Source organism: Zootermopsis nevadensis, unplaced genomic scaffold (genome assembly GCF_977971745.1).
Source record: "Zootermopsis nevadensis isolate Lab colony 2312 unplaced genomic scaffold, Znev_1.0 Znev_ptg000061l, whole genome shotgun sequence".
NCBI lineage: Eukaryota > Metazoa > Arthropoda > Insecta > Blattodea > Termopsidae > Zootermopsis > Zootermopsis nevadensis.
The window spans coordinates 20,970,948-20,982,991 of record NW_028259192.1 but is presented as its reverse complement, the minus strand read 5'-3'; the positions used below and the strand labels follow the sequence as shown (position 1 = coordinate 20,982,991).

The 12,044-nt window shown below is 36.9% G+C and overlaps 1 protein-coding gene across 3 annotated transcripts in view; it reads right to left on the bottom strand.

Moving 5' to 3' along the window:
- The window catches only part of Octbeta2R (Octopamine beta2 receptor), a 105,931-nt gene that overhangs the window by 79,768 nt on the left and 14,119 nt on the right, over positions 1-12,044 (bottom strand). The window lies entirely within an intron of this gene.

The window sequence follows — 12,044 nt, the reverse complement described above, 5'->3', positions numbered from 1 at the left end:
CGTAGACTGGCGATAAAATGTACAGGGGAGGCGGGTTTTCGTATTGGGAACACAAAACTGTGCAAACGGGTCAGACCGTGACGAGAAATGGGCTCTAAATGCCCGGAGATTCTAGTGGAACTCATCACCCGGGGCAATAAATATAATGACAACCTCAGGAAATTAAATATTAGTTTTGCTTGTAGTAATCAAAGTATACACAGCACCCTGTTATATACAGCTTTTTTTATTCTACTCTCACAGATAATTCAAGGTGGTACAAGGTGACTAAACGTACACTGTAATTTGTGGTAATACACTCAGGTACAGTGAAACTACGTAGAACTGTTCAACAAAGTTTCTCAGTTAAAGGTGGCACAGTGACATTGGCAATGTCGTTTCCCCCACAAATATCAACCACATAATAGACCTATTCAAAGATTCAGTAAATAACATAAATTATTAATCTCATCTACACTCAATGTTCTTCATATTCGTTCTACCCCCTTCTTGATAGGCCCAAAAATTTTCTTTCCGATACATCTGAACATCATCGATCGAATAAAATCTTCTCGGTCGATTAGCCGCGTCAGCTGGTTAAGAGAATAAACCGACGTTTCGGGGACCATCTCTGTCCCCATCATCAGGGTTCTGATGACAAAAACTTTACAACAGGATCGCCCGAGAGCATTTTATTGAGTCGCCATAGCTTGAAATGGCATATAATCGATCCACATTCTAAACTAAGAGAAATGCCAAGTTCCAAAAACATATAAAGTTGCTAATTACAATTGTTTGTTTGTATATTTTAATTTATGTGGTTTGAGGTGACTTAACACGCGGGAAGATAAAAAAGATTTCTAACTGAATGACAGTCCGAATTTCACTACAAAAATGACTTGTATCTGCGAATGAGTGTACGTTAATTAACATAACAAGCACGCAACAGTAAACAAATTCAGGAAGACGTGACAAAATAGTCATATATTCATAGAATCAAATATACGAGTACGCATATATATTAATATTTACTACATGCAGATAGGCTTTTAGGTCAAAGTAATTTTTTTTATCTTTATTCATAAAAGAAATCACGTGTACTTCCTGTTGTCTTTCTACATTACACATCAGTTCCACAGCATTAAAATCTGTGGGAGACAAATAATGAGAATTATTTTCAGTCACACTTGTTTTTCACTATAATAATTTTATTCACCGTCTTTACACAAGCTTATAGATTGTTAAAATCACATAAAATTATAACATTTCTTCATTTGATATTGTTACATTTTAAAATGACGACATGTTTCGATGTTCATCCCATCATCGTCAGGTCTATCAATTAAAATTTAAAATCTGTTGCACTTGCTGCCCTGCGTATACTGATTTGTTCTACCCATTAGATTTTATTTGTTTAACATTCAGGCTTCTTCCATTAAATTTGGAGGCTGCGTCTAGATGCCTTAAATCGGGTTGTGTGTGATGTGCGTGTCCGATATTACGGATATTGCAGTCTACCGTTCCGTAATATCGGACACGCACATCACACACAACCCGGTATGTTATAATACTTTAAATATTTTGTGATTACTTTTCTTTTGCTTGTATTACGATATATTGCGTAATAATTCTTTAAAATTATTCAATTTCCTATGTCATTATCCAGAATCACGATATGAAAATTAAAATTGATTTTGCAGATTTAAGGCATCTAGACGCAGCCTCCAAATTTAATGGAAGAAGCCTGAAGGTTAAACAAATAAAATCTAATGGGTAGAACAAATCAGTATACGCAGGGCAGCAAGTGCAACAGATTTTAAATTTTAATTGATAGACCTGACGATGATGGGATGAACATCGAAACATGTCGTCATTTTAAAATGTAACAATATCAAATGAAGAAATGTTATAATTTTATGTGATTTTAACAATCTATAAGCTTGTGTAAAGACGGTGAATAAAATTATTATATTGAAGAACACAAGCATGACGCAATTAAGATATAAATTGTTTTTCACGTTTGAAAGAAACGAGAAAGAATACGTTTAATAACAAGGTGTTTCCTAAACGTTTTACGTCTTTTCAAAGGGACAGACATAAATGCAGACCTGAATGCACAACTATTTATAAGTCCGCTCTTGACGGAGTTAACACCACACAATATCACCGAGCGTCGTTCCTTTCAAAAGAAGTTTTATGAACAAGCATGCATCACATTAGATGTGACCTTCAGTCTTCATATCTGCAACCACTTTCAGCGCGTATAATGTCACAACATCGGTCTGAATTAAAGATGCGGTATTGTTCTCTAATTCTTGCGTCTATTAGTATGCAAGCGAAACATACCTATCAATAAATGATATTTATTCCTTGCGCAGTAGTTCAAAGCCTATATTGATCACTACGTCAACTGACACCTCACGACACAAACACGTTCATTTGCTTCTTAACCGCAGAACGTCCAACGAAAATAATATTCATAGAAGTAGGCAAATGGATTCTTCATAAGCTACATGTATAGTCATAATCCATTCGTTCCATTTTAATAATATCCTTCCACTTGCGCGTAGATCTCTCCGGTTACATGTCCTTTCCTTCAGCGTTTCACATTAAACGGTGCTGATTTCCAACTTCAACTCATTCGTGCTACATGCTCGACACATCACGCCCTACTTAACATGATTATCCCGATTACACTGTGTGAAAAGTAGATCAGACATTATTCGAGACCACAGTCAAAATATGCTCTCGTGCGCCATGTTCTCAGACGCCCTTCCATTACGAGCAGATATCGAGTTTCACATCGATACGAAACAAGAGACAGAAGTCGATTTTGAGCATTTCAACCTTCGCGTTTTTAGATCCGAGACAGGAATTTTTACCCGACCAAGAACTTCCCTAAACCAATGGAAGAAAATTGAACATGATGACAGCGCGCGCGGCTTACTCATCGCCCTGATGATGGAGGCAACAAGCACCTCTGTAACGTCGGTAAACTTCTACCAGACCACAGACGCCTCAACTCAGAAGACGTCCATCTTCAACAAACAAGTAAGTTTCTTACGTTTAACTAACTGCAACAAATGTGACCATGTCTTATTTTCTACTTAATGGATTATGTCTATGAACGCGAGTCATTGGAGCGTCCTTGCACTGGGCCAATAGTCCTTACTGAAATGCACGGGCTATTAGTTATATCATTACATTTCACAAGTTGGGTTCAAGGCTGCTAGGTAACAGTCACGATAAAATCATAGCTTACAGAGCTCTGGAAACAGGGAAACAACACGCAAAGAAATAGTTCTGTACCACTGACAAATCTGATTCTCTAAAGGCTTGTAACACTGGTTGATTTATTATAATGAAATCATTTGTACATTATCAATTATTTAGGGAGTTCGCTTTATGTATTCCCTACAGAGATTGTTTCCTCCATCATTAGGATCGCCCTGAAGATGAAGCCAGAATGCACCTCTAAAACGTCAGTGTCTGCCAGACTACACGGCGCAAGAACCCAGAAGACAGCGATCTTCGGACTCACCTCAATTCCCACCAAGTTATTTCTTTTCAGAGCTATCGATGTTACACAGAAGCATATCTCCCCAATGGTTCTCTTTGCAAATAAGCCCATTTAGTTCATTTCAGAATGCCGGAAACCGGCATTATCCCTTCCTCCTGCTAGAACGGAAATGAGAAAATATTCCGCTATGAACCAAACCTACTCCTCTAGCAAGCCTTCTGGATTATATGAACCGCTCCAGAATTCATAGGGAGGAATAATTTTATTGCTCAGAAATATTACGAATTCTCTTCCGGCCGTACCAAACACTCGGATCGGAAAACCCTTTATGAACCTGGCAGTAGATAAATTCGAACACAGAAGTGCGTTCCTGCCTCCAAGGGAATACACGGGCAGGATTATATGAAATGCCTGTTCAGAATTATTTTTACTCTCGGGAAATTAAGCATAAACTCGATAATCACAGACTGACCCAAAAACATAGCAGAAAACCGTAAAAATATTGTTTGTACTTAATATAAATTTTATCTTGTTCACATACATTCTTATTTTACAAAGGAAAACAGGTTTATGATATGCCGATGTTGGCCTACCGGGTTTAAACGCCTTGTATACCAGTAGATAGATGCCAACGTTTCGGTGAAACATACTGCTTCCATCAACAGAGCTAAAGGTTGTATAGTTTTTTAAACAGGCGCTATTCGCTCAGCTGGTCACGAATCCCCTCCCTTTACAAAAAAAACCCCGAAAGTAAACTGCCTTTGTGACAAGACCACGAGCCAATATACGTCCTCATAGCTAAATTATATCAGCTCCTCCAATATAATTTTGACATTACACTCAGTTTCAGCTAAGATGTCTCAAGTTACGTCTTTCTTAGAGGTATTCTGACCAATATTAACTTCCTATCTAACCTACATGCTACATGCTTAACCCATCCTACACTCCTTTATTTAATCATCACACTAATAGTACAAGCAACGAATATTATCATGATATAATGTAAAGAGAAGAGAGCCTTCTGGGATATTAACCCGTGTCCTGCTTCCATCTACAGGACGACGAGTGAGACATCGCCCTGAAGATGGAAGAAGCAAGTACCTTCCCAGGGTCGGTAAACTTCTAGTAGACAACACAGAGCAGATCCCAAATGACAATCATCTTAATACATTATAGAATCTTCTCCTGTCTTGATTTACAGCGATCCTGTTTTTTCATCACCAATCCGTTCCTGACAGGAATTAATCACTTTGGCTATACATTTCGCTAGATGATAAGGTTGGGGGGAGGGGTCCTGCTTTGTAATGCAGTTAATTTGTTCTAATGGCAGTCACGGACGAATCTCTATGGAAATTATGCACATGTTTCAGACAGGACCTGTCATCAGCCAAGGTCCCCTGATGACACGCTGCCGACAATCAGGAGAGTCAACTGTCAAGAAGATACTTCAGATAAGTTTAACAACTGAGTCAATACCGCGAGATTCCAGCGACGTCTTTTAAGACTCACGGAGATGATTTACTTTATTCTTGCTAATACAGTCGTTGTTAATAAAACTATTTCCACAAGCTGAGACAGACAAGTTTAGAAAAATTTTGTCATAGTTTGTAATATTAACAAAAAAGTAGAGTGAAGTATGTTAAGATGGTCTCACACGTATATTGTACAAGCAACTCCGCAGAGCAAAATCCCTTAAATGCTGATGAGCGTCAGGTAATCAAGAAATTGCCAGCCTTTATAAAGCCAATAGGTTCATTACCGCTTTAACACGGGACCACAAACAACCCCTGCTCTCAGACAAAAAATTAGATCGGCATTCAACCCATCCAATTTCATAAAGATCCATTTAACATCATCCTCCGATCTATGATTATGTCTTCCAAGAGCCCTCGTTCTTTCTGGGTTGTCTACTAAAATTTTCGATACAAATTTCTCGTGCCTCCCACGCACATAACATCAAACCTTCCGAATAATATTCCGTTAATAAATTAAGAAGCTCCTCATTTAAGAATTTCCGTCAGCATCCTGTCACGTCAACCCTCTTAAGTCTAAATCTTCTGTTAAGTATCCTCGACTCAAACATCCATAAAATGTATGATTCCCTCAACGTGAGAGATGAAGTCTCACACACACACGAGACAAGAGAAAAAATGTCGTTAATATTAACGTTAGTTTTCATGTTTTCCTTATTACATGGCACACAATTTTCTGAACTGCACGGAAAAAGCATTCCTCGAGTTTAATGTCCTCTTAATTCCTTGATGAAAGTAATTTTGATTTATTCCCGTCATTCCAAAATATAATTCATCAATTTTTATTAGTGTTCTGGTTCTTTGCCGTCTGGTCATAGAGAGCTGTAATTCTTTCGAGAGCTTACGTATTTCAGAGCCGTAAAATGGCTATTACCCCATTCACGGCCTATTAATAATTATATGTAGCTACCACCTGACAACATAATCGGTAACTGCATTAAATCTACAAAGTTTGTTTATGGGTTCCATATGACATGAGAACAAACACCATTTACGTAAGCAGCATTAACTAAATGACTAATATTTTGGTTTACAAATGAAAACACTGTTTGAAATTGGCCATATTATTGAAATTAATTGCAAATATTTGAACGCGAATACTTTGGCCACTTAGCTAGTCACTAACTAAAAGTGCTTAACAAACCGACATCTATTCCAGACAATTTTCACAGCAAACTGATTTAAAATACTAAACAGTAATTTCGGATGAAGGTAATGTTTAGGCTTCCGACTAAACCTCAGGACACAGATCAGAAATTGTTTTTTTTTACAAATTTCTTGCGAGGAAAGTCATTTTGGAGGCCATCTTCTGCCAAATATTCAAATTCAAAATATTTTCTCGCAAGTACATACCAGTTTTTGTACACAAACTTTACTTTATATCACAGGTAACAAAAAAATTGCATGTGTTTATAATTTTAATGACATCCTTTGGAAGAAATGTCGAAATATAAGAGTACCTCTCCTATTAAGATACCACATTTCAGAAACACTATAAATTGCCTTCATCACTAGATTCGGTGTTCAAAACGACTTCTCATTTGCATTTAGGTGTTTTTTGTTGTTGTTGGACACAAGTAATTGAACCGACTCTCATTTTCTTAAAAATGTAGTTTTCACAGTTGCAATGGATTCGGCTAGCGAAATATTTACAAAAGTTTCTCACTTCAATCTGTACAGTCACAATGATTTGTTGTAATATATGATCACTCGCCATCACGTCGGATCCTGTTATTTCAAAACATTTTTCTCTACGCCGACATGAAAAATTACAAATCTCGTAAAACAATAAAAAAACTGAAGCGCAATTATTTTCCCTTGTTCTCGGCTACTTTTTATACTTCCAGAAGAGTAATTCAATATTAAAAAAAACTCAATACCGCTGCACTGTGTTATATGACGTTGTTTGCTAAATTAAGTGCAGTTTTGTAAACCGGAATGAGAGTACTATGTACACATTTTTATTCCTTTAAAATAATATAACAACACTTGGCTTCATTTGGAAAAAAAACTTTTCACACGCTATGAATATGAGTATTAGGACGAAGGGTACAGACGCTGGAATGAATCTGTACTTCAGCTTATCAGTGCCCTTCACGAGTGTTAACAGGAATGCGTCAACAACAGATGATCGTCTTTACGATCTAACCTTTAGCCCTCTGGAGTCCACAGAAGGATTACGAACACTTTCAGTCTTGATTCCTTATGTTTCGATTTTTTGCAGATTTCTTTGAAATTTTCTAGTCCCTTCTCTTGTGGTTGCTATCGTCGCCCAGGTAAAGAATTACAGGACTTTCCAAATCCCATAAGGCCCACAATACCATGAAAACAACACACATTCACACATATTATGCCACGAATGGCATTACCACAGCATCTGCTGTAACGCAAACTTTCGTAAATATCCCATAAGGCCCAAAATTCCTTAACCTCAGCCAATAAACATTTGTTTATTATACGCATATAAGATATTCTGATATCCGTTGTTCCAAATTCTTACCTTACGTTCATGATCCGGCATTTTGTATGCCGTGATCGCCCTACGCAACGAATTTTTGCAATCATTCTTTTAAAAATAGTATTAAAATATATTAAAATTGTCCGTCAATCACAATAAAGTAATATAAGATAATTAAATGGTTAAAATATTATCCTTTGTTCCGTATCGAGTACTCGATTTACATATGGAACATTCTCGACATGTTTCGGCTTTCATAGAGCCGTCATCAGGTGTATGTTATAAACTCTTAATTCAATTACTAATTTTTTAATTTTCTTATCATTTCTTCGTTTTTCACATTGTATCAACATTTATTGTTGTGTTATATATCATTGATGTTATCATATTGTCGGAGTGAAATGATAAGAAAATTAAAAAATTAGTAATTAAATTAAGAGTTTATAACATACACCTGATGACGGCTCTATGAAAGCCGAAACATGTCGAGAATGTTCTATATGTAAATCGAGTACTCGATACGGAACAAAGGATAATATTTTAACCATTTAATTATCTTATATTACTTTATTGTGATTGACGGACAATTTTAATACATTTTAATACTATTTTTAAATAAAATCACAATATGACGCACCTACAATATCTTAAGTCATTCTTTTGTTAATTCGGATTCACATAAAACAAAGACGTATGTAATAACGTATACCATTTTAATAGAGCGTCATTTTGACAAATCCCAACTACTGCAGGCTTTTTTTTAGATTTCCTCAGAGTGTTACAGTGTCTTTAATTCTACATAACGGACACGGGCACAGTCCACGCATGTCTACACTACCAAGCAATTTCGCCCAAGCGACGACGTTCTATTTAGAAGATGACCGGTTCGAATCACGACAGCGACACCGACTAACCTCGATTTACCGAGTCCCTCTACACAACCGTGGGCAGCAAAAACCTATTAAAAGTCAGCATAAGTCCACCGGACTATATAACACATAATCCCAGACGAAATTCACCTTTGCAACGTAAGATTTGTAACTGTAATAATAACCTTTTCTTTGTTACTTTGAGAAAAGAATATAAATTACTACTGTGGGCTTGTCCACCATAAAAATGGCTCCACAGAGTGGTGCAGACCTAGGACAGAGTACAACAGAAAGAAATATAAAGGAAGACGAACATCTAAGTACCACGTAGGGTCGCAGTTCCTCCATTACAAGCCATGATATCAAGTTATACGCTGAGTGATGAATATGGAGCTAGATGGCGCTTAGCCTGAGAACAGATCTGTCACTAGCACGTACAACGGCGTACAATGGCGTTCACAACGCATGTGATCCATTCAATATGTCAAACAGAAATGGACAACTGTCAGCCAAATATGTCGACCCGAAATGCCGTTGACATAAACAGTTCACACTCTCCAAGGTTTCGTATAACTTACAAATTTTAAAAAAAAAATGTATCGATAATTTTAATACAACTGCGTTTATGGACGCCTTAGTCAAATTACTGCAGGCATCGACTGGTTGCTTCTTATATTTCCGGTTGTTCAGCCACGAAAACCTGGAAAAATCTCAGTAGCACAGACAATTTTTTCTCTCAAGGTACTCCCTGTGATATGTTCCATCACCCCGCCCATTAGCGCACAATTCTGCTGTGTTATTGGAGGTTGAATCATATGACGTAAACAAGAAATCAGCGCGACGGAAAAAACAGCGTTCTCTATAAACGAACAGGAAACTGAGTTGTTATTAAAAGATAAGCTCGCTAATGTAAGTCACTGTGTCCAAGGCCTTACAGCGGAAGCGCTTACATTAAGATTAAGAGTTCCTAAAACCTGTTAAGTGGAATGGTAGAGCCACGTGTGACCACCAACATGATGACACAGCTTGCGCGGAACGAGTTCTGCAGCAAAAGAATTTTCAACTTACGTGGTGGTACACGCTTTCGACACTACACACGAGATATATCGATCTGAAACCAGTTTCCTCCCATGTGTAATACATTATCAAAGGAAACATACCTTTCCTGTCATTAATTGAACTTTTCAGCTGACAATTTTCAGCATCTCACAAGGTAAATTCATGAGTTACGAGAAGTATAAAACAACCACGAAATATTTTAAATGAAAATCTATTGTTATGTATACAGTTAGCAGAGCAGACCACTCGAACAATATTTTCTTCAAAACATCCATTAGGTATCACAACACTGACCGTTTAGACCAGTGGTATTCAACCTGGGGTGAAATTTAAAAAAAAAAATTTATGATAAAAATTGAATAATCAGTAATGCAATTTATTTAATTTATTTTAGGTGTAGATTATATACTATGTATAACTTGAATTATACACCAACAACTCTGGGGGTACAAAGTTTAAGAGAAATTATATCTGGGGGTACGCGAACAAAAAAGGTTAAATACAACTGGTTTAGACTACCCGTTTGTTAGTCCATTTTAACGTATTTAAATTTTTTTTGCATAAACGGATTATGTGGCATAATAAAGTGATAAATTCCAGCAGATATATAACAAAAGTAAATAATAATATAAAAATAATTTCTCCAACATTCAGCTGAAGACGTGATAATACTCAGATATGAAGGGGTGATGGCATTGGGAAAGGAGGCGAATGTCTTAAACCTTCGTTGCTTCAACGTTTGAAAATATTACGTTTTGTCAAAAAGTAAACTGTTATTAAATTACAGTACATTAGCCTCACTTATTCCATTGATGACATGTGATTTTATAATATCAATGCCAACTCTAACTTTAAACAAAACTGTTATTCTTTTAAAAATAGTGCACCAGAGACTGGAATTAAGAGCTGATGACAGCGTCTGTCACACACTAACAATTTACACGAAAGTGAGTAGCAAAAAACCATAATAAACGGGTTTAAGATGAACTTCTGTTACAACAAAAACCTTAAAGCGACAGAGACACGAATCCCGTATCTCACAAGTTATGTTGGCAGAATTTAAAATAAGGCTCTCAAATTTAAAAATGGTTATAATATTACAGAATTTATCACCATACAAGCTACAGGATGAGTCAATCTCATCCCTGGATGTACTCCTTGCATTCCGTGGCCTTTACCATAAACAGCAGACTACCAGCAACAAAACATTATGATCAAAATGTGACAGGTTATCTACACCATTTTGTTCACACACAGTAACCAGAAGTCTGTCAGGTTATGAATAAAAAACAAGTAATGAAATGTGTGTACTCGTAAGCACACAGAAGGCTGCTTACCGGACAAAGTGAGAAGGGTAGCTGGCTTTCGCATTATCTCGTGAAAGGGTTTTAAAACACTCTTTTAGCTACTGACAATGTTTTCTTTTGACAAGCTCTCTTGTATGGGAAATACGGTCTATCAACCCACTCCTTCCCCGCCCCTACATTCGACGTCATTACCTTAATGAACACTCGCAAGCTCATCTCAAATATCGGCAGAGATTTTTGTTTCCTACTATCAGTTACCGCGAAAAAATTCAAATATCGATCGATCGATCTTGTTAAACAATCTTAAACTGTGCGATATTTCAGGTTTTCAAGGCGGCGGTGGTGATGATTTGTTACTTTGGATTCTTGCGCCGTGCCAATGTTACGGAGAAGCGTACTGTCTCCGAAACGTCGACATATACCGACCAGTTCACACTCCGTTACAGAGCAAAGGATCACCAATGCTAAACTAGTCTGAAAAAAAATATAATATCTCTTTCTCACTGTAAAATTTCACTACTTTTAACATTTTATTCTGTAATGTGTTTCAAATAAGAATAGAAACCTCATGCACTGACGAATTTCGGCCAGTTTTAAACTTTACAGAACTTCACACTTACTTCAGATAACTTGCCTTACGCGCTGATCGCTTCGATTTTGTTATTAATCAACACACGATAAATTGCAAAGTTTCATATTAAGATTAAGATGGCTGTCTTCTGGGTTGTTGTGCCGAAAAGTACTGTAGAAGTTTACTGACGTTTCTGATATCCTTGCTGCCTCCATCATCAGGGCGACGTCTGAACGACAACCCAGAAGACAACTATCTTCATACTCACCGCCGTGAAAACCCCAGATCCTATCCAAATATTAAGATGTTAGTATGAAACATGTAACAGTCCTGGTGTGAAGTTTTTTTTAGGAAACAGCGAAGTGGCGTTTGTTCACACAATCAATGGCAAAAAATTGTTGTCTGAAGTTAGTTCCGTTCTCACTTCTTGATATCAGAGTTTTATACCAAAATTTCTTGAACGCTGCGAGTGAAAAATCCGGATATTTAATCATAGTTTATCTGTGAGGGGTGTCACCTCATGGGATAAAAACCCTCCCTTCACCCCCGAAAACTGTGATTGTCATAGCGATGAGTAGAATGACCACTGTAATAAAATCCACACGTAATTACATACACGTTAGTCGGATTTCAAGGACAGTATCCATAATGTAATACGCAAAAAAATGTGGACGTCAAACCACTGAATGTAAATGAAGTGTCCGTCTCAAATTATTTAATTCAGAATCTTAAGCTTAAGTCTTAAAAAC